We start from the raw sequence: 23,744 nt of genomic DNA, 5'->3' as shown, positions 1-23,744 counted from the left end.
TCATTTAAATTGAATAATAAAAAAAAAAACAACTTATAGATCCATATTTTTAAAATTGAAATGCATCTTTTGTAATAATTAATTATTTTTATATCAGATCTTGACCTTGCTTAGTTACATAATCATCGCCTTGACTTCAGATTTTATTGTTTTTAAAAATATAGGCAATATAACTTAATAGCAATTATAGACCCAATAACACCAAATATCTTATTCTACAAAATGGCCAAAAGTTTCCCTTTTCTATGATCTGTTTCTTTATAAAGGACATGGGTAAACTTAGAAATCACTGTTCAGATCAATGTTTAAGGAATCAAATCTTTAGTTAAGCTAATTCGTTCCTTTTATAGTCTTCCTTTCTTCAGGACTTTTGTAAAAAATGTGCTGCGAAAACGTCACAACAACAAGAACATAGCTGCCTCGGGAATCTTGCTTTTTCCAGGATTTGGAACTGCCTGACATAAACATGTCCTCTTTGTGTCCTTCCCGTCTTCCTCTCCTCCTCTTCTTCTCTCGTCCTGCTATTTCCATTTATCAATCCCCAAGCGAAGCTGCCTGCTATTCGTTACTCTGCCAGTCGATATTTTTGCCATCCCCATCCCCCATCACTCTCCTGCCACACCAGTACAAATCATGCATTTGTAAGGCAGTGTCTGGGTACTGTTGCTGCAGAGGAGTGAAATCGAGGAAAGAGAGAAAGGAATTAATGTAGCGTGCACTCTAAACACTGTGCACACTGCAAACCAATCTTATAGTAGAGAAATAAAAAGAAAATCGTCTACTCACATTCAGAGGCACTGACATTCATCATGAAATACAATACCCACAAAAATTCCACAGAGCCAGTAGAAAGGCTAGTATTAAACCAGGGAGAGGAGCACAAAACACGGTAAGCAGTGAGACTCAGACATTCTTTCAGGGCCGTGGAGAACAGTCTGCAGTTTAAAAACTGCTAAATGTGTGATAGCAATAAGACTGGAACTGAGAGCCATGATTTGATTGATCAACCCACACAACAGAGTATAATAAACTTTTTCATCAATCATCCTGATAACCTGATCCTTTAACAACCATCTAAATTGGTCAATTAACAAAAAAAAATTAGGTGTATAATTAAATAAAAAAATGTGTTTATATTTTTCCATCTGAAATTGTGTTGTCCTTCCAGTGATGGCACAGAACTGTGTTGCTCTGCAAGAAGGAGGGAATTTTTGTCCTCATTCTGAGTCAGTCAGTTAAAAATGATCAATTTCCTGATGCCAAGTTTCAATCCAAAACAGTCGGTTTGACTTAACAGTTATGTCAAGTCAACTTTTTTTCATCTTTATATCCTGTTGTTCCCTCGTCAAAAATATACCCATTGCTTTGATTCTGTTATGCATGTTTAAGGAATAATTGCATCTCCCGTGGCAACCATTTGGTTCTTGCTAAGTGCTGCCTGTTTACACAAAGCTCTTCCTTGGAGCTGCAGTCTCCAGCTGAGGCCACTCCCCACAGAACCTCCCCTCCCATCACAAGCTCCTCCAAACTAGCAGCAGCAGGAATTAGCAAACACCTGGTGGAAATGAGCATCTGCTGAGGCTCATCATAGGGAACTATTTCTCAGTCCAATGCCTGTTATGCCTCATTCTAAATGCTGAGCCTCTGCTGGTCAAAGTGGCAAAGCTGCTTTAATGTAGCCACAAAAGGCCAATTCCAACATCCTTCATCATTAGTTCTTTTCTCAATCACCACAAAAAGCAACCATCTTCGCTAAACTCCTGTGTTACTCTGGTTGACATATTGTGTTTAGACTACCAGTAGGCTACCAGGACACAGAAGGATCAATTACAACACACTTTACAGGTGTAACAAATTACATTGTGTATTCAATAAATTCATATATTTCAAGAGTACGTTGCCAATATACTATCACAGAATTGTACAAATTGTCATTACAGTCAAAGTTTACAGACAACATGCTTATAAAAAATTAGCACAATAAAACGATAGGTACACTTAGAGGAAATGTGAAAACTGTTTCATCAAGGACAAAGTATTGTTTTAATTCAATGTCACAGTGTCCCAGTATTACTGCAGACAAACTGACATTTCTCCTTCCTAAGAACAGTAAGGATCAATGACAGAACATTCCCATTCACTGGACCAGTGCACTTTACAGAAACCTACAAAAAAGAACAATAGAGCAATTAAACAGAGAAAGCATTTGTATTTTAAAGAGTACAGAAAAAAATAATACTTACAATTTTAAGATGTTTTGTACTCGCCATGTATGTGACATCATTAGAACTGATGATGATTGGGACCGGATGCCTTGAGTGGAAAAACATTTCTGGGTGTCGTCTTTGCCTGTTTATGTTAGAAGTAGAAAAAAATAGTCATCAATATCATAGTCAGTTGATGTTGGCAATAACTATGAAGCTGTTTTAAGTGTGGACTTAAGGAGACAAACTACCTTAAAATCTTTCCATCCATGATCTGAACACACTGATCCTTGCAGGATGGTGAGGGGGGCTGGTGGTGCCCATTTCCAGCAGCCATCAGGTGAGAGGCAGGGTTCACCATGGACAGGTCACCAGTCCATCACAGGGCCCTGAAAGTCAACAAATAAAATGTATGAAAGAGAAATGTTAGATTAACAAGGGGAATAAATTCTGTCCAGTTATTTTAAAACTAAATCGTGTTTATTAAGCACTTGGTGTTGGAAACACCCCAGTTTTTGCTATTGGTAAAAATGTGGCCAGCTGCTCAGTAAAAAATAAAAAGCCTTCCATCACAAAGACAATGTGGAGGTTCATTCTCAGACTGCAAAAATATGTTGAAAATAAAAACAACATCCTCACAATATCAAAGTGTCTTTGGCATACTGAGCTTAATTAAAACCAGTTTATGAAGAAAACTATATTAAAACAGAACCTCCATGCAGTAATAGAAATTGTGGAATACGCACTATTTAGATCAATATTATACAGCCCAGAAATGGAATCAGAATTAGAATAACTATGAACTTGGAATCCAGAAATACTTAATAGGAACAATCACTGCTTAATTTATATAACTTTTATATGGAGTGAAAATAGTCTCAAAATATCTTTGCGTGTGTAATACTGGATTTGTAAACTTTAAAAAATAAACCTCCTCCTACGCCTATACATGTTGAAAAAGTACACACAAATCACCTGGTACACACACACAAAACTGCATTTACACACAGATCCGGTTCCGAGTGCACAACTATTTTTGAGACTCATTTCACGCTTCGGGGACGCTCATAGATTTATGTGCAGATGATGCGTTTACATGCTAGTAAAAGCTGGGACATCTGAGTTTTGCTCTGAGTGTAGTGTTTTTATCCTCTGACATTTCGCACTGTGCCGAAGTGGCAAATACGTTAGTTCGGTGGAAAACGGTGTATCTCAGCACTTCCTTATAATATCCTAAAATTATTTAGGACATATTGTGCGTTTTTGAGCGGTACAGGAGACCAAGTGGTCTGAAAAAGGACCACTAGGTGGCAGAATGGTTCGCTGGCTGGAAAAATATCCAGGCAAACCCAGAAGCAAGACGGAGCGTCCTGGTGGTCTGTCCTCTGAAGTCAGTAGGAGCTAAACCTGCAGGCTTTTCTCTCTGATTATAATGAGACATGGAATAATTATAAATGATTTCAGGTTTTATATGTCTGGTATTTTGATACTCATATGTTTCTGTTAGCGGGAGCTAAAGTTTATGTGAGCTATGCTACGTTAGCTGTTGGAAGCTGAGTCCGTGTATTTTTATTGTCTCACTCTGCAGTTTGATTGTTAACTTTAGGTAGCTGTGAATCCACCCATGTTAATCTGAAGCACACTGAGGCAGTTCACTATCCTGAAAAAAAAAACATCAAAAAGGCTAATATTATTGCACCTGAGAGGAATATGCAGACTTTTATTTTGAAACTTTCAGTAAGCTTCATTTTAACTACCTCACCAATTCAATGTGTAACAGTAGTTTGTTTAAACCAGTCACATAAAGCCCAAAAGAGCAATTACCTGATGTGAAACATGTCAAGGCTTTTATTTTGAAATTTTCAGCAAGCTTCATTACTGTTACACATTGGATAAATGGCCACATTAATCTAACGTGTAACAGTTAGCTATATAACGCCCCAAACAGCAAGTAGTTCTAAATGCCAGCTCAGTCCTAATGTGTGGTATGTGAGAGTTCCACCATGTTGTAGTTCTGACCTTCAGTCATTGTAGTTCTAAAGAGCAGCTCAACTATCATGTGAGTGAGACACACAGGGAGAGATTGAATTCTAACTGTTTGAAGCAGTTAGTTTTTCTGAACAAATCAGTCCAAACAGCTACTTCCTGTTCAGAATCCGCAAGAGTGATCCAAAAACCGTTTGAAGCATATAAGAGGGCAATTTCTTGTCTCCGATAGTGCTGCAATTTATATCTGTAGCTTTCTCTGCATTAACCTGAGAGAAAAACATAATAAAGGCCTGAGAGAAATATGCAGGCTTTTATTTTAAAATTTTCGGTAAACTTAATTTTAAATGGCCACACTAATCCAATGTGTAACAGTGGTTGGGTTAAACCAGTTATATAATGCCCAGAAAATTCTGCCCTGTCTGTAGTTATAACATTCTGTTCACCCTCCTTCTGTAGTGACTCAGAGTTCCACCATGTTGTAGTTCTTAACTGCCAACTCAGCCCTCCTCTATAATAACTGAGTGTTCTATGGAAGTAAACATGTGCCATCAGAATTTGAATAAAAAATGTTTCTGAAACTTGAATGTTGTACATTTGTGCTTACTTTTTCAATAAAAAAATTCAGTGTCATTATTTGTACATGTTTGCAATTATCATTTGTTAAAAAAATTCACATTCCTATTTCAAAGTGATGACATTTTCATCACTTTGTGTTAAAAAATTCAGCATTTTAAAAAATTAAACTTTTAAAAATTCAAATGCAATATTTTCATTGTCCTAAAAATTCAACTTGCTCAAATTCGCTGTCTCAAATTCAGCGTCTAAAAATTTGCTGTACAAAAATGGCAAGGTTACTTCAGGTCACAGACATTAGCAATCGTTGTCAGATTTCAACACCCAACCAATCACATTGACGCAAGCGTCATATTGAAGAAATACCAGCATCACGGAAGCCAGCGACCATGGAGGCGAACGCAAACCCAACGGTGGATTTAATGTTTTCATTAAATCCAATGATGAAAGCATTAAATCTCTCTATTTCTCTTTATTTTCATGCGCAAAATAAAATAGTATATTTTATTTTGCGCATGAAGTTTCATACATTATCTTAAAGCTTGATTTAAAACACGGGTAATTTTGTTTGTAAAAAACAGAAAAAGTTTTAAAACGGCAGTTACCGGAGTACACACTCTAGTAACAGACGGCAGTTACTGAATTCCACCATAAATTTAAATGGGGCAAAAGATTTGCACAAAAGGGCAATTATTTCAAAAAGTGCAATAGTGAAGTTTACCAAAAGATATATCATAAATCTCCTGAAGAAGCTGAACATTTTGATATATGAATTAGTACAATTAGTGAAAGATAGTAGTTAAAGTAGTTAACGAATGAAAAACGTACGGAATACTGAATAATAATAAAGAAAAACAGAAACACTAGTCAGTGAGAATGCATTGAATGCATTCTCACTGACTAGAAAAATAGCTGTTCCTAGCAAAACAGCCGTGAGAATGCATATTTGCAGAATGTCTGCTGCAGAAATGCAAGAAAAAGTAGAGAAAATCATAAGAAGTCAAAGAAAGCAGAAGAAATACAAATAGTTTAAACAGTTGAACAGTGAAATAAATCAAAAAGCATACATTTATCAGAAGCGGAAATCAGTACAAAACCAGAAATAATTGAAACAGTTGGAACAGTGAAACATAGCAACATAGGAAAAAGAATAAAATAGGAAAGGCAGAAATTATTACAAAGCCAGAAATATTTGAAGCAGTGAAACATAGCAAAACAAAAAGGCATAAAGGAACAGTAGAGGCAAAGCAGTTTGATTAATGATTTACTAAAATTGATGAAAGATTTCAGAATACCTTAAGAGATAGTAAATCCAGGAGAAGTAGAAGGCATACAGAAGAGTAGACAAGCTAAAAGATAATAAAACCAGAAGAAGTAGAAGGCATTTTCCCATTCAAATGCTTGGAAGCCAAGCCGGTGAGGCAGCAGCGAGTTGAGTCTCACCTGGGATAGCGCAACTTCTTGCTAACTACACCGGTTTCTATTTTATGAGAGCATGCTCCTCCTGTCTGTACGTCGCCAATAAAATGGTTAAAAACATTTAATGTATGAGGTGATTTTCCATAATTTAACTTATGTATTTAATGTACTGTGTTTTTATTGTCACCAACTGTGTGTTTAATGTGATTCGTGTGTTGAGGAGCAATCAGAAACGGCAGAGAACAGATTCGAGGTGAGGCAGGCGATTCTCATGCCTCATCGCTGGGGGCGCTCATTGTGACTCCACAACTGCAGAGTAAGAGACGGTAACAGCGAGCTAGCCATAGAAAGACGCGGTTTTCAGTTGTACTTTAACGGTTTCTCCCTTTGCTGTTAAGAACAGCACAAAAGGTTCATAGCCTCACCAGCTATGAACCTCACTGCACGTCGCTGACTAATTACATATATATATATATATATATATATATATATATATATATATATATATATATATATATATATATATATAATGTATTAATGAAACTTAGGAAAGGTATACCAGAATTCAGCTGAAGAAGCAGAAGTTTGTGTGCAACCTGAATTATTTGAAAAAGTCAAAAAGTGAAAGAGTTTAAGAAAGAGCATAATTAGCACAAGAGGAAATTAGTGCAAAACCAGAAATAGTTGAAACAACTGAACAGTGAAACAGCAATAAGCTTAAATTAGCAGAAGCAGAAAAATCAGAAATATTTGAAGTTGTAAAACATAGCTAAACAAAAATCATAAAGGGTCAGAAGAGGCAGAGCATTTTGATATATGAATTGCTAAAATTGATTAAACATTTTAGAAGACCTTAAAAGATAGTAAAACCAGTAAAAGTAGAAGGAATACAGAAAAGTAGACAAGCAGAATGCATAAATGCAAAAAAAGTGAAGTCCATTTTATTTTAGGACAGGAGACAAGATGTTTCCGTCCCTGAAATTATAATGCATAGAATCACATATCTACAGTAAGTCTAAACTATGTTACAGAGAGTAAACACAACATGCTTTATCTGTGGCATTCATTAAATTGGCACATTTCTGATGTATTAAAATTAAATATGGTCTGCACACTTAATGATATTAGCAATTAGGTATTATTCAGCAAGTACTTTTACTACTTAAGTATTTTTAAAAGCCAGTATTTTTTAACTTTTACTTAAGTAAAATGTTAATGTGGTACTTTTACTTTTACTTGAGTATAGTTTTGTCTGTATTTTTACTTTTGCTTAAGTAAATTTTTTGAGTGCTTTCTCCACCACTGGATTTTGCTTAACTCGAAACCACAATTCTAGATACCTTTGTTTAATGCCCAGATTTTATGTAACAAGCAGAACAGAGCTTTTTTCCCCCACTACTGACACACTCATAGCATGCATCCAAACTGAGTGCCCGCTGGTTGGTTGGGACAGTTGAGAAGTGGTCTTAAAGAGATAGAGAGTGGTTAGTCCCAGATGGCTAAAAGTTGCCCCACAGCACAGCGACTCAATGCTTTTCTCCGCCCTCCCCTTCCCTGCCAGCCCCCCTCTTCTTCCAGGCCAGATGGAGGCCATTACAGTGCCCTGAAAGACCTGAGAGGGACAGACAGTGGGAGAGGAAGGTGGAGTGGGTGGTGCTGAGGTTGTCTCACCCATCCAAAATCTCTAATTACCACAGTTGTTCCAATCTTTTTAGCCTGCTTTTTTCTCTCTCTTTTTGAATACAAAAAGCTCACTCCCTGTATGCGCTGCAAGCCCTCCTGAGAATTACAATGAGAAAGTAGACAGTTTCACACAAGACTGAAAGATTGGGAGTGAAAAAAGGAGAAACTCAAAAAGGGATAGCAGAAAGGAGAAAAAGCCACATTAAAGATATGCAAATCAAACTGTCTGGGTGAAGAGCATTAACCAGCGTTAGTGGGATAGCTGTCTCTATTTTTAGTTTTGCATCTGTGCATATGCATGCATGTGTGTCGGTTTCTTTCTCTCGAGGTGTGTGATGACTTCCTTAAGCTTTGGCTTTCATGTTTTAGTGAGACAGTCTGGGAGTCGAGATATGTCGGCAGGAATATTCCACTTAATTGAGACACTTCACAAATGAAGCTGTCAAGTTGCAGCTTCAAACAGAATTCACAAAGAAGCTCGCAGAAATTTTCTAGGACAGAAATGGGAAACAGTATCTTTCTTTCTGCACAAGTGCAGTGCATGGAATGATTACAGTTTGGCTTCTGGGCAATCATCAGAATTGCCATGGACCTTTGAGAGAACAGAGTGAAAAATAACAACACTGCCAATCACATTGTCACAAAGGAAAAGGTAATATTTTTAATTAATTTAGTTTGTAGACTTCCGAGGAGACTTCCTCTCCTCGGGCTGCCACCTTATCGTGGTGGAGGGGTTTGAGTGTCCCAATGACCCTAGGAGCTATGCTGTCTGGGGCTTTATGCCCCTGGTAGGGTGGCCCAAGGCAGACAGGTCCTAGGTGAGGAACCAGACAAAGTGCAGCCTGAAGACCCTTATGATGGAGACGAACTTTGGATCTGGTGTAACCTCGCCCGGATGTGGGTCACTGGGGCCCCACTCTGGAGCCAGGCCTGGAGGTGGGGCACGATGGCGAGCGCCTGGTTGCCAGGCTTTTACCCACGGAGCCCAGCCGGGCTCAGCCTGAAGAGGAGACGTGGGTCCCCCTTCCAATGGGCTCACCACCTGTCGGAAGGGCCAAAAGGGTCGGGTGCTATGTGGTACGGGTGGCAGCCAAGGGAGGGGACCCTGGTGGTCTGATCCTCGGCTGCAGAAGCTGGCTCTTGGGACGTGGAATGTCCCCTCTCTGGTGGGGAAGGAACCGGAGCTAGTGTGCGAGGCTGAGAGGTTCCGGCTAGAAATAGTTGGCCTCACTTCAACGCATGGCCCTGGTTTGGGAACCAGTCTCCTTGAGAGGGGCTGGACGTACTTCCACTCTGGAGTTGCCCACGGTGAGAGGCGCCGGGCAGGAGTGGGCATACTTGATGCCCCCCATCTCGGCACCTGTACGTTGGGGTTTACCCCGGTGAACGAGAGGGTAGCCTCCCTCTGCCTATGGGTGGGGGGACGGGTTCCGACTGTTGTCTGTGCTTACGGGCCGAACAACAGTTCAGATTACCCACCCTCTTTGGAGTCCTTAGAAGGGGTACTGGAGAGTGCCACTCCTGGGGACTCCCTTGTTCTACTGGGGGACTTCAACGCTCACGTGGGCAATGACGGTGAGACCTGGAGGGGCGTCGTTGGGAGGAACGGCCCCCCAGATCTGAACTCGAGTGGTGTTCTGTTGTTGGACTTCTGTGCTCGTCACGGATTGTCCGTCACGAACACCATGTTCAAGCATAAGGGTGTCCATATGTGCACTTGGCACCAGGACACCCTAGGCCGCAGTTCGATGATCGATTTTGTCATCGTTTCATTGGATCTGCGGCCGTATGTCTTCGACACTCGGGCGAAGAGAGGTGCGGAGCTAGCTGTCCACTGACCACTACCTGGTGACGAGTTGGCTCCGGTGGTGGGGGAGGAAGCCGGTCAGACCTGGCAGGCCCAAACATGCAGTGAGGGTCTGCTGGGAACGTCTGGCGGAGTCCCCTGTGAGACGGAGCTTTAACTCCCATCTCTGGCAGAACTTCGAACACGTTCCGGGGGAGGTGGGGGACTTTGAGTCTGAGTGGACCATGTTCCATACCTCCATTGCCGAGGTGGCCTATCGGAGCTGCGGCCGCAATGTTGTTGGTGCCTGTTGCGGCGGCAACCCTCGAACCCGTTGGTGGACAACTTCAGTGAGGGATGCTGTCAAGCTGAAGAAGGAGTCCTATTGGGCCTTTTTGGGCCTGTGGGACTCCAGAAGCAGCTGATGGGTACCGGCGGGTGAAGCGGCATGTGGCTCAGGTGGTTGCTGAGGCAAAAACTCGGGTGTGGGAGGAGTTTGGAGAGGCCATGGAGGCAGACTTCCGTATGGCTTCGAGGCGATTCTGGTCCACCATCCTGCATCTCAGGAAGGGGAAGCAGTGCAGCACCAAAACTGTTTATAGTGGGGATGGTGTGCTGCTGACCTCAACTCGGGACGTTGTGGGCCGGTGGGCGGAATACTTCGAAGACCTACTCAATCCCACCAACTGTTGAGGAAGCTGAGCCTTGGGACTCTGGTTTGGGCTCTCCAGCCTCTGGGGACGAGGTCGCTGAGGTGGTCAAAACGCTCCTTGGTGGCAGGACCCCGGGGGTGGATGAGATCCGCCCGGAGTTCCTTAAGGGTCTGAATGTTGTAGGGTTGTGTTGGCTCACGCGACTCTGCAATATCGCATGGACATCGGGGGCAGTTCCCCTGGATTGGCAGACTGGGGTGGTGGTCTCCCTGTTTAAAAAGGGGGACCTAAGGGTGTGCTCCAATTACAGGGAAATCACACGCTTAAGCCTCCCTGGTAAGGTCTATTCAGGGGTCCTGGAGAGGAGGGTCCATCGGATAGTCGAACCTCGGACTCAGGAAGAGGGTTAGGGTTAGGGTGTGGTCTTGGAGAAGGCGTTCGACCGTGTCCCTTGGGGGCCCTGTGGGGGGTTCTCCGGGAGTAAGGGGTACCAGGCCCTTTGATACGGGCTGTCAGGTCCCTGTATGACCGGTGTCAGAGTCTGGTCCGCATTGTCAGCAGTAAGTCGGGCTCGTTTCCAGTGAGAGTTGGACTCCGCCAAGGCTGCCCTTTGTCACCGATTCTGTTCATTACTTTCATGGACAGAATTTCTAGGCACAGCTGAGGTGTTGAGGGGATCCCTTTTGGTGGCCTTACGATTGCATCTCTGCTTTATGCGGATGATGTGGTCCTGTTGGCTTCATCAGATCGTGATCTGCAGCTCTCACTGGAGTGGTTCATGGCTGAGTGTGAAGTGGCCGGGATGAGCCTCAGTGCCTCCAAATCCGAGGCCATGGTCTTGAGCCGGAAAAGGGTAGAGTGCCTTCTCCAGGTCAGGGGGGTCGTCTTGCCTCAAGTGGAGGAGTTTAAGTATCTGGGGACTTGTTCACGAATGAGGAAGAAGGGAGCGGGAGATCGATAGCGGATTGGGGCAGCGTCTGCCGTGAAGCGGGCGCGTACCGGTCCGTCATGGTGAAGAGAGAGCTGAGCCAAAAAGCGAAGCTCTCAATTTACCGGTCGATCTACGTTCCCACCTCATCTATGGTCATAAGCTTTGGGTCATGACCGAAAGAACGAGATCACGGGACAAGCGGCCGAAATGGGTTCCTCCGCAGGGTGACTGGGCTCTCGCTAGAGATAGGGTGAGAACTCGTCATCCAGGAGGGACTCAGAGTAGAGCCGCTGCTCCTCCACGTCGAGAGGAGCCAGTTGAGGCTCGGGCATCTGGTCAGGATGCCTCCTGGACGCCTCCCTGGTGAGGTGTTCGGGCACGTCCCACCAGGAGGAGGCTCGGGAAGACCCAGGACACGCTGGAGGGACTATGTCTCTCGGCTGGCCTGGGAACGCCTTGGGATTCCCCCGGAGGAGCTGGAAGAAGTGGCTGGGAGAGGGAAGTCTGGGCCTCCCTTCTGAAGCTGCTGCCCCCGCGACCCGACCCCGGACAAGTGGAAGAAAATGGATGAATGGAGGGATGGAGTTTGTAGACTTGATTGAATGTTTAGCCAGTTATAATGTCTAGGCAATGCAAGGTATAGAATTTTCACGTGATGTAAAAAAGTCAAAAAGCCTTTTCTTGGTGCATGGAAGCAGTACATTTAAAAAGAGCGATTTACCTAAAGGGAACATTTCCGTTGGCAGAAGTACAGTGACATCTCTTCAGTTGCAGGTTCTTGAATCTACTGTGAAGGTGCTAATGTATATTTTTATTAAAACTCATAGAAATAATACAAATTAGACATCAAACAGTCACCTGATGGAAGAATCAAAGAATGCTACAACATGCAGAAGAAAACCATGGACCCTTACAAGTCTGGTTAATCCTTAGGTACAATTTCTAGATGCCTCAAGGTGCCACAATAATCTGATCTAACAATTAAATAGAAGTATAAACACCATGCATGGAGCATATCGGTATCACTGTTACCTTGTAGCATCAGGGTCCTCGGGTTCAATACCAGACTTGAGTTTTTCTGCATGGAGTTTGCATGTTCTGTCTGAACAGATATGGGTTCTGTCTGGGTACTCCAGCTTTGTCACAAACATAAAAACATGTTAGATTAACTGTTCTCTTTAAATCGTCCCATAAATTTGAGTGTTTGTGTGCATGGTTATTGTTCCTGCACTGGCCTTTGATGGACTTTCCAAGGTTCACCCAAGTCTCTTTCCATTAGACTGGTGACCCTGAAAGGACGACATGATACAAGTGTCATGTTGTATGTTTGTAGAAGGACCCGAATGCACCAATCAAAAAGACTTGAGAAAGTTTAATGAAAAAATAAGGAACCAAATTTACAAAATTGTGGGAAGCCAGAGTACAACAAAAAATAATAAAAATAAATAAGAATGAGCTTTGCTTCACTATTCATACATCATGTGCTGCTCTTAGGTTGTGAATAGAAACAATCGGTATCAAGCAACATGTTGTGTGCTGCACTTTATTGTTGCATCCCTTAGTTTGCCTCAGTGTGCTTTAAGATGTGCAACAGCAAAGCAGCATCAGTACTTTGATATCAAAGAAGCTTTTCCTTTGAAAAACTTTGGCTCTGGACAGAGTTTAAGGGCACTGCAATGGAGAAGAATAGCCACCCTGAAAGTGGATAAGTAAAACAATATCCAAGTCTCTGCTCTGAAACTTTCATTGTGAACTCTAATACTTGACTGTGTTTGTCAATGAGGTCTTTGTTAGGCCCTGAGAACAGTGACGGCCCGGCGTAGGCTGCGATACTGAAGCTGCAGATGGCATATCGCACTGGGAACAGGATACAACACAAACAAACACAGGATGCAGAAATGGACTGGCACACATGATGGGGTTACATACAGTGTATGCTGTTTACATTTTTGAGAAATAATAAGCAGCCTACAAGTGATATGCGATTAAAGTTTCATCACAATATTTTGTGATAATACGGTGAACTATTTATTACTTCTCTTGTATGGCAGTGATGGCATGACATGGTATAGCTCCACAAACACAAGTACTAAAAACATATTCATATGCAATACGCTTCTTTAGGACACCAGTCACAAAACAAAGTGGGATTTTTATTTATAACCTGCACATAGTAAATGCATTAAATCATTTTCAAATTATTTTATATTCATTTATACTTTCATTGAAAAAATAGTGAAGAATATAGTAAAACTAACAATCCTGACAATGAGGACAGTTTCTTTTTATTAACTGGACTTTGTCGTGATAACAATAAATCAGGATTCTTATCACACTTATAACGTGTCATTTATCATGACAAATGATAAGCATATGGTAAGTATGATAAAAACCATACTTAAATCATTTATCATAATTTATCATTTATTATGATAAATGACAAGTGATACGATAAATTCCCACCCCTACGCTGTCTTCAGCAATTACATTGGCCAGTGGCTGATAACATCTGAGTGCTGCTGTTGGCACCCAGATGTTACATTGAAAGTCTCTATGTATAAAAAGAAAAGTTGAACAAAGGAGATGATGCAAGATGAAGAGATGCTTCTCTGCCAAAGCCACTGAAAAATTTACAAGACCATCCAGACAACTGAGCCAAGCTTTTCACCACATCCTCTCATAATCACACCTGTTTTTCAAATAACTGATTGAAAATTACAGTACATGATCATAATAGCCAACAATTATGCTCAAACCTCTACAAGATACAGAACACAATACATTACTCATGCACCGTCTCAGCTGCGATCTGTATCTTGTAGCATCCTTCCTTCATGCATCATTGACTATCAGAATCAAACTTAAAAATATATGTAGCAAGGAGATGTGTGGCACAGGATTCACATTCTCCGCAGCAGGATTCCAGGAGATTAAAGCCAGAGGAAAGAAAAGTAGGAGAGGTCTGACAAAAAGCAGGAGGCCCAAAGTCAGCCGAGCCCACAGCGAAAGTGTTGCTCCGTGGGGACGCAAACACACCGAAGTGGAGGTCTGGTCTCTCTTGTGCAGCACTGTGCAAGGAAACACACACACGGGAAGCATGTACAAGAATGCATGAAAAATACATGCAGTTCACAGCGTTTGTGGAGCAGAAACTTGGTGCCACAGGCTTCTGCAAAAGAGATTCCTTTGTTCTATTACAGCAGCACACACACATTCACACAAACACACACTTTCAACATGTATCAACATAAAATATACAGCAGGCAAAGCAGACAGGCTCAAGGTTTTTGGGGACTGCTGGAAGTCTAGATGTAGCATCTAATGTTTATTTGTGTTTGAGGGGAGGACAGCTCCTCAGAGCATCCTCCTGTGCAAGCATCTGGGTTTTCACATCGGCCCTCATCATTCAGGCAGGTCACTAAAGCTGCTCCTGTCAGGAGATGGGATTGTTGGGCATTGAGAGGATTCCTTTTGGAAAGCAGACAGTCTGGGAGCTACACCTTTATGTAGCTTCTCTCTCAACACTCAAGTCTTTTGTGCAACTGTGACCAAATCACTGGATCCTGCACAAAATCCCTCAATCTAAACCCAGGTCATAATTTTGTTTTCTTTCATGTCAAATCTAGCCATGCTGCTACTGTAACAATCCGATTAAGCAAATAAGCCCCCTGGTGAGGTAAATAGCAGTGTCTTGGTGCTACTACAGTGTGTGTGTTACATTCTGTCAACCTTGAAAACATAAAGGTAGTTGACTGAGTTGAGGTTTCCAGGTCCCACGGCAGGAAGATCCTACATGCAGCTGGGTGTTCTAGGAATTTGTGGACATTGCTCTGTTTCTGCCAACAGCAGTACCGCTAAACCCAGCAACAAGAACTCATTTTTACAGCTTCTTTTGTTTCAAATAAAATCAACTTTTCCATTACTGGATTATCTCCAACTTTTAGGCAAACCTTGACTTGAAGAATATGAACAATAGGCTGCTGAAAGACACCGTGTCCCCTCCACACACACACAGTTCCAACACAAGCCAAGTAGAATCAGTAGCTTCGGCAAAAAAAGCAGTTAGTTGTGATGAAGACAGAGCTCTGTGTGCAAAGTGAGGTCTGACTGGACAGAAGTTTGTTGTCATGTCTTATGCAGAAATGTAGAGTATTGTCTTCAGTTAGCTCACTTCCACTACCCAGTTTTTGTAACTGCAGGAGAAATGAATACATTTGAGGAACTTTTAATTGATGTGGTAATAAATTATGAACATTAGTACAATTCTTAGTACAAATTATAACAAAACTGTCAAATGGTTTGCAGCTCCAGGGTGGAAATGGAAATGACAATATCATCTACAGAAGAAGCTGTTTGCAGAAAAGCATGGTGTGAAAACTAACATTTTACATTCTGCGCAGTGACTGGAACATATTCGGATGAAATATGTGGGAGTCCTTACCATCAAGTGACTTCCAGAACCAAACATGCAGTGCAAAAGAAGTACCTGTGGATAAATGGGCCGGACCTCAGTGGCTCAAGAGATGGTATTCTCATATTGTACTGTTCTACATGATGAAAAATCTGACTTTAAGCTGCTTCCATTCACTCCCTCTGTTTGTGCAACTAAAGTCCAGGTAAAGCAGTTTATGAAGACAGACTAAAAACTCAGGAAGCTGCCTGGGTCCTTTGGAATAAAATGTAAACCGAGTTATGGGTTCAAATGTTTCTTTTATTGTAAGTAATGTACTGTGTTTTCATTTGGCAAATAAGTCAGATTATGAAGTATACTAACTGAAGATGGCACCTTCAATTAACATTATATAGCAAACAGGAGCAATGTTTGCTATACGAGACTAAGATTTTAGCCTTGCAAGCAGAAATGTCTGAAAATCTATATTAAGTGATTCTTCAAACCAGTGGAGGAGTAAAGAGAGGTTTTTAAATTTACAATCAAATAACTGACGCTTTTATCCTCTGTTGGCATATCAAAAGAGCACAACCATGCCTACAAGGTATTACTAATAATATAGATTGGATAATACATCAGGGAGAGCTGCTGTTTCTGGCAATCAAACAGAAATCTACAACAGCAGTGAGGTTATGGAGTCTGCTCCATTGTCTTATTTTTTCTTCTTTACTCAGCCCACCATGTTCAACCATCTTGTAGAATATCGACTGTCCACACAGTAATAATGAGCTTTTACAGATGCTGTAGTTCTGGTTCTGCGCATTGGTTCAGTTTTGTTTTTCATTCTGGGGCTCGGGTTTCTTCCATGGGTTACTGCTGTCTATGCTGGCGGCTAACAGTTATTAAACCAAGATATCAGCAAAAACGTCCTACTTTATTGCCACAACATGGAGTCAGAAGTGTCGGACTATCTTGTGTTGAGTACATTGTGTGGAACCATTGTGCTCATTCGCAACATAGCTTCAGGTGGCCCAACCCTGTGATTTTTGATGGCAACATATCTGAGAACTAGCGTGTATTTGAGCAGAAATACAACATTTTCAGTGCAGCAGCGCACTCGGGACAAGCCGGCATGGACTCAAGCTTACATTCTATGAATCTGGCTGGGCCAGTGAAATCTCTGCTCCACTTTGACAACTCACACATAAAGACAGCAGCGTGCTTTCGAAACATTAAATGGACACGTCGAACCCTCCTCTACTCTCTTATTATGCTTTGCGGTATGGACTTGGTGCAGCATGCATGCAGGAAGGTAACCCAGTAGCCTGTGCTTCCCGTACCTTGACAGACACTGAAACGATTGTGGCAACACTAAGATAGGAGTCTGGTACTCTGCTCCTCACAGCAGGGTAACCAGAAGTTAACGCCACCTTGGGAATTGCACCCAAGGAAATACACTGCCAGTAGGCTCGAGGTTCATGACCAGAGAGAACAAGACTTTTCCAAAAAAAAAAAAAAAAAAAAAAAAAAGATTACATTTATTGTTTCATGTTAAAAAATAGACAATCACAACATAAGGAACACAATAGGAAGGGATTGTACAGTACTGAGGTCTACCAGCAGGGGGAGGGCGGTCCAAATGGGAACTGGTTCCTAAAATAAATGTATAAATCCAAAATAAATCCCCCCAAACACTTGTGAACAGGCATTCAATCATGAAGAAACCCCAACACCGGCCACTCGCACAACACACAGTTCCAGTCTCCCAGGAGGCCCCTCCCACTACCGTCAGCTCTCAGCCTGGAGACAAGGGGGTGGGGTCAAACAAGCAAATACAAAAAACACAATTACTACAATTTAAACTTGGCCAAAGACTAAAATGAGGTTACCTCCAACATAACCAATTAAAATCATCAATGCTTTAATAGAATAGTCTAAAACAATCCATGGCTGCTACCTGCAGTGAGGCTACACAAAACAATAGAATGTTCCAAAGTAACAAATTCAAACCAAAGAAAACCCAAAACTAAAGAAACTTAATGAAACAAAACAGATTAAACAAAGCAGTTGCAAAAATGAAACAAAGTCAACCAAAGAAACAAGATAAAAAAAAATGAAAGAAAACAGTGAAACAAAACAGCAGGGTCTCAGTGAGCTGCAGCAGTGACAGAGCTGGAATTAAATCAAAAGGTTAGTAGGTGATTTACAGAAGATGGAAGGCAGAGGAAACCATTGTCACCTACTAGAGCTGGATGACTTCACCCCAACCCAGAGGATCCTTTCCAGCCCACAGCAGGAGGATCAGCTTTCCAATATGTGCTATATATAAATAATTGTTATTTTTGGTGTTATGAAGCTGTATGGGTGCAATAAAACAATACATACCCGTTTTATGTGCAAACTGCACTGGGGAGGGTGAATTACAGCCACACCCCAGTACCAAGCAGGAGCTTCCAGTGGTTTTCTAGATGTAAACAATTCAAGTCAAATACTGAATTTGTAGGTCTTATGCTGAAGGAGAAACATTACTTACTGATGTTAGAGCTTTAAAACCTGCACGCTACCCAAGTGACCTTCCCAATGACGTGTGACCAAATGCCAGCATAAGCAACCAGGTGAGAGAGTCTGCCTTTATACTCTCCACCCCTCATGAGGTGATTAGGGGCCAGGTGTTTTGAATATTGGGGCAGGCTTCTTCCTGCTACACAAGATATGCCCAAAAAGAACTGCTGGCTGTTGTTTTTGCATGCTCAAAATTTATGGCAAACAAATAACTTTTGAAACTGATCATCAGCCTTTTGTGACAATAATAAAAAAAGTCCATTCATGCAACACCTGCAGGACTGCAAAGAATAATGATGAAGCTTCAAAAATACAACATTAGCCTTGTATACAAGAGCGGCAAACAAATTCACCTAGTCGACACATTGTCAAGAGCACCGAAAAGGTCTACACCCAGCTTGCAGATGAAGTGGATGATTTTGATGTAATGTCTGAGTGGGAATTAAAGGAGCACATAGCCACAGATATGATTCTCCAGACTCTCAGCAGCACCAACAAACATGGATGGTTCACCAAACAGCCCACTCTCCCACATGCAGTACGTCCTTATTTACCTTTTGGGATGAACATCACAATACCATCTACATCACAAGACGAGGGCATTGTGATGAAGGGACAGAAAATTGTAATCTCCCTGTCATTACAGAAGACATTTGTGGGCATACTTGACAGAGGACACCCAGGAGCAGAGGCCACCAAGCGCAAGGTGAGAGGCGTAGTGTTCTGGCCCACAATGACAAGAGACATTGACAAGGAAGTACAGAGATGCTCTGTATGTAATAGTACTAAACCTCCTCAGCAGAAGGAGCCACTGCATTTGCACTCTTTTCCACAGCTACCCCAGTCCACAGTAGCTACCGATTCCTTTGAATGGTGCAACAAGCAGGTCTGGTACTTGCCGACTTTTATTCAGGCTGGTTTGAAATTTACCTGCTTCGTGATCTCCCATCTTTTACGGTCATTGGCAAGCTGAAATATCATTTTGCAGTCCATGGAGCACCTCACACTCTGATTTCAGACAAAGACAGGCAGTTTACAAGCCAATATTTTAAAGACTGCCAAAAGTGAGACTTCACTCTGGTCATGAGTAACCCTGTGAACCCTCAGTCCAATGGATTAACTAAGAGCTGTATGTAGTGTTAAGAGCCTTATGGAGAAATCTTACAGAGACAAGACTGACATCTTTCTCAACCTGTTGAACATGAGGAATGTACTTTGTGACACCATACTCGGATCTCCAGCGCAACGACATATGTCGCAACAAACGCGAACTACGCTTCCGCTCTGAAAGGAACTGCTAGCACCAGATATGTGTAATCCTGAGGACATCAGTGCTCAACTTCTCAACAACAGATTGGCACAGAAGGTGTATTATGACAGGATGAGTCGACCTCTTCAGTCACTAAAGAAAGGACAAGTCGTCAGGCTACAAACACCAAAAGGTTATGACCGCATGGGAACCATCAAAGAAATGTGCAATGATTCCAGGTCTTATTTGGTTCTGTCAGAAGGACAAACCTATAGTGCAGAGGTGGGCAACTCCAGGCCTCAAGGGCCGGCCTCCTGCAACTATTAGATATATCTCTACTTCAACACACATGAGTCAAATAATGAGGTCGTTAGCAGGACTCTGGGCACCTTGACTGCACTTCGGAGGTGATTAAGCTATTGGATTCAAGTGTGTTGGACCAGGGAGACATCTAAGAGTTGCAGGACACCGGCCCTGGAGGACCTGGATTGCCCACGCCTGCTACAGGAGGAACAGGAAACACATTTTACCTGTGGCTGAGCCTCCTCCAACTCAGCTTGATCCAAATGACTCAGTATCAGGATGCTGGCCCTATCTCAGACAAGCCCATCGCCATTACTGGACAAACACAACAGGAAATGGACTCTGAGAATTGTGGAGTCCAAATTCCAGTTACTGATTCATTCTTGACCACGATAAACAATCTCTACAGAACACGCTCAGACCGTGTCAGTAAACCAAATCCTAAATACTTGGACTAAGTGTTGTGACCGAGCAAATTTGCTGTTACAGCTCTACAATGTGGCTGCATCGTTAATATTGTTATGACTATTTTAAATAACAAAACAAAAGAGAAAAAAGGTTCATCCTAGTCTTTGTTATTTTACTTGTATTTAAGGTCATGGTTATGATGAATGTTCTCATTTCAGGTCCAGATACTATACTATGGAATGTGGTTGTCATGTTGAAATTATGGCATAAATTGACTTCTTAATGTTTCATGATAATAGGCATGAGCTAAGGAAAGGGGATGTAGAGCATTGACTGTGCACAGTAACATTGGGCTTTTACAGATGCCGTAGTTCTGGTTCTGCACACATGGGATAAGTTTTGTTATCATTCTTGGTGCTCGGGTTTCTTCCACGGCCTACTGCTGTGAATGCTGGAGGCTAACATTTACTATTAAACCAAGATATCAGCAAAAGCAATGACACTCTTTATTACCACAACACATCCAAATACTCACTGTGACGTCTTAGTGTGTACACTAGTCTTTTTAAAAACCAAAACCTTAAACTGCAATAACTTCTCAAACAATTCACACATATGTATGTATTTTCTGACCATCTTTTTTATCATCTTTGCATTTAACACTAACTTGTCAGGACTTTCAACTATTGAAATGCAAAAGCAAAAAATTCCAATGCATTAAAGAAGCATGGACACATGCACACATATACATACTGAAGAAATCTGTAACCAGCAGCCAGAGCGAGCAGGGATTCACATTTAACAAAATCATTTAAACCAATTAGATTATCTTTCATCACCTCCAAGGCTGGTATCACTTTCACCTTAATCATGCATAATTTAAAATTGATGATCATCTACAGAATATTCACAGGAAACAATGCAAGTATGAGATGCAGATATTGATATTGCTCTGATTTTGACTGATTAAAAACCTTTGATTAAACCAGTCCAGTTCCATAATTGGTTTAACAGTTTATGACACTTCTTGACATGCTGTTAAAGTTTGGATTACTGTTCGAGTAACTAGAAAACCTGTGAAGATGATTCGTAAATTATAATTCAATAGAAATGGACAGAAAAGCTAACTTGTTGCTGTGCTTCAATTGTGAACTAGGGAGCTTTTGACATTTTTACAATGGAACATTTAATTTATGCTCAGACCCAAAATACAGGAGTGTTACATTTGTTACAGTTCTTTAAGCTTCCTTAGATTGGAGGTAGTTCTCTGGTAACTAGGAATATCCAAGTTTCAAGAAAGATTAATCCACAGAAATTAATGAAACCAGAGTCAAGTCTAAAAAATTGGGTTTCTCACAAAGCAGACCCTCAAAACCAATATGGCTCACCTCCTAATAAAATATAGTCACGGTTGGAGGACTAAAATCTGCATTCACACTCCTGATGGTTGACAGTTAAATTGGGTGAGATGAAATTCCCAAAATTAAGGCAATAGATTTTATCTTTGTCTAAGTGCTTTCACTCACAATTGTCTTCCTGAGTTTTAATTAGCACTTTGGACTTTTCAGGTGTGCAAAGTCCAACACACCTGAAAAGCCTTTCTTCAGCTTCCACTTACTTTGCACAAGGCAAAAATGCATAACAGCTAGCACACATGATGAATGAAGCACGCTTCCTAATATATTAAATGGATGTGTGTGACTTTTTTAGTCTTTTTAATCAGTTATAAATGTGCAGTGAAGATACACATGACGAGACCCCCATGCCATGCTGACGGGGCAGCGGAAGCGCCATATTTGCCCTTGTTCTTCACATTACCAAACAGAACAAAACCATGAGGATGGAACTGATCCAGGACCTTTCTGCTCCTTGCTCCGTCGATCAGTCATGAACCTGGTTGCGCGTCACAGCTTCAACTCAACTCCCCAACATGAAACAGCATCACACATCTAAATTGCCAATTAATAAAAGAAATAAGATACAAATTCATCAGCATACATTTTGGTTTGTTTGAAAGTTCTCTTTATGTTCTTTCAGATTAAATAATTGGTTTTGACATGCAACACCTTTAAACATGTTTCTTTCACAATGTATTTAGTATTCTTAGCAGCAGAAATGTGACCAAAGTAATATAAAGTAATATAATAAGAATGACTTTACATTATGTACAACATAAAATCTTTTAATAATTTGGTAAATGTCTTGTTTTTTCAGGGGACTACAGCAACAAAATTCTTGACTGAACTGACAAACACTGGACGTCTCCTCTGCTCTGATCAGCACACAATCCACTTTCCTTTACAGTTCTGCATGAAAAGTTTGCTTCCTAACTTCCTGCGTTATTAGATATGACTAGCTCATTTTTCATCTTGACAGCTTCATTAAAACAGTGTGAAAAGGCTCAAAATATTTGTGTGCATGTGTGTGTGTGTAAAATCAGTAACCCGTTTTTCTCCAGCCTGCTTGTCCTTGCTCCGTCTGAAAAGCTATTTCTTTTTTCTCTCTCCCTCCTGTTTTCTTGGTCCTTTATCTTTCTACATCCACCTCTTTCACATTCTTCTATCATTCATCTCATCTCGCTTCATTACCCTTCACTCTTTGTATCATCTTACCAGCCTTTCCCTTCTACCTCTGTCTACCTCTAAGTCATCATTCATCCCATGTTACTTCTTTTTAATGATTTTAGGGTTTTTTTGCCAACAAAAAAATTCACTTATCTGCTAATTCACAGTTTGTCGCCAGCCTCCAAATGTCTCCCTGCTTTAGTATTAGCCAGCTAGTCCATGAGCCTCAACACGATTGACTGCTTCCAGCAGGTGAGGCAGAGTTGTGCCACTTAACCAATACCCTGAAGTGCAGGTCTGGGGGGTTTGAGGTGTCCACAACCACAGTGCAGCAGCATCAGCAGCTGTCAGCGCTGGCAGCCCTGTATGAAGCTGAGCGTGTGGGTGGGACGTTACTCCTGTGGCCCCATCGAAGGGCATTTGGAAGCGGATGACAACAATTTGTTTCATTGTTTTCTTTTTATAGTTTTGTTTTGTGATTGAAGTTACTCATTTCTTTTGCATTGCATGTTTGTTATTTTGGAATAATTGATCTTGTCTGTCCTTTTTCCTTTTGTGTTCCTTTTGTTCCAGGGACCGAGTAGTGGGCCTGAAGCCTCGTTTTGAAAAAGAAGAAATGTTTTAAAGAAGAATTGCTTAATAAAATATTGTGTACTGCTAAATCTGTGTTCGGGTGCATCTTGTCACTTTTAAAAAAGATCTACACCTGCTGGTCACATTGAGAAATAATGAGACATGGTTAAATATAAAGCAGGCATTAAAGCAGAAAATGTTCAAATGTTACAAGTCATACAAATGAGACAAACACAGAGTGACGGTCACCATCCAGCGCTTGACCACACTTAGCTCACCTTAGGAATGTAACCAAATGTGCATCGCAAAGTAAAATTTTCAGGGTAAATCTGATGATATATTGTCAACATTGTATGTCTGTCAAGCTCATCCAAGATTGTGTGATGGAATGCAGACAGAGCCACCGCTTGTACACATTTCCAACAGAAGTGTTTCTGCCAACGTGAAAGCAATGAGC

At 41.4% G+C, this 23,744-nt stretch overlaps 1 protein-coding gene across 2 annotated transcripts in view; it reads right to left on the bottom strand.

The window, feature by feature from the left end:
- Positions 1 to 44: 44 nt before the first annotated feature.
- LOC145554576 (uncharacterized) overlaps positions 45 to 23,744 on the bottom strand; it is a 101,883-nt gene continuing 78,183 nt past the window's right edge. For both annotated transcript variants that reach the window (XR_014090562.1, XM_081614716.1), the window contains 3 exons: positions 2,456 to 2,593; positions 2,244 to 2,349; positions 45 to 2,165 (listed from right to left, as the gene is read on the bottom strand). The gene's annotated coding sequence lies outside the window, so the exon portion shown is untranslated. The remainder of the gene's footprint in view (positions 2,166 to 2,243; positions 2,350 to 2,455; positions 2,594 to 23,744) is intronic.

This window comes from Poecilia reticulata, chromosome 13, assembly GCF_904066995.2.
Source record: "Poecilia reticulata chromosome 13, P_reticulata-male-v2, whole genome shotgun sequence".
In the NCBI taxonomy this organism is placed as follows: Eukaryota; Metazoa; Chordata; class Actinopteri; order Cyprinodontiformes; family Poeciliidae; genus Poecilia; species Poecilia reticulata.
This window is presented reverse-complemented; position numbering and strand designations above follow the sequence as displayed.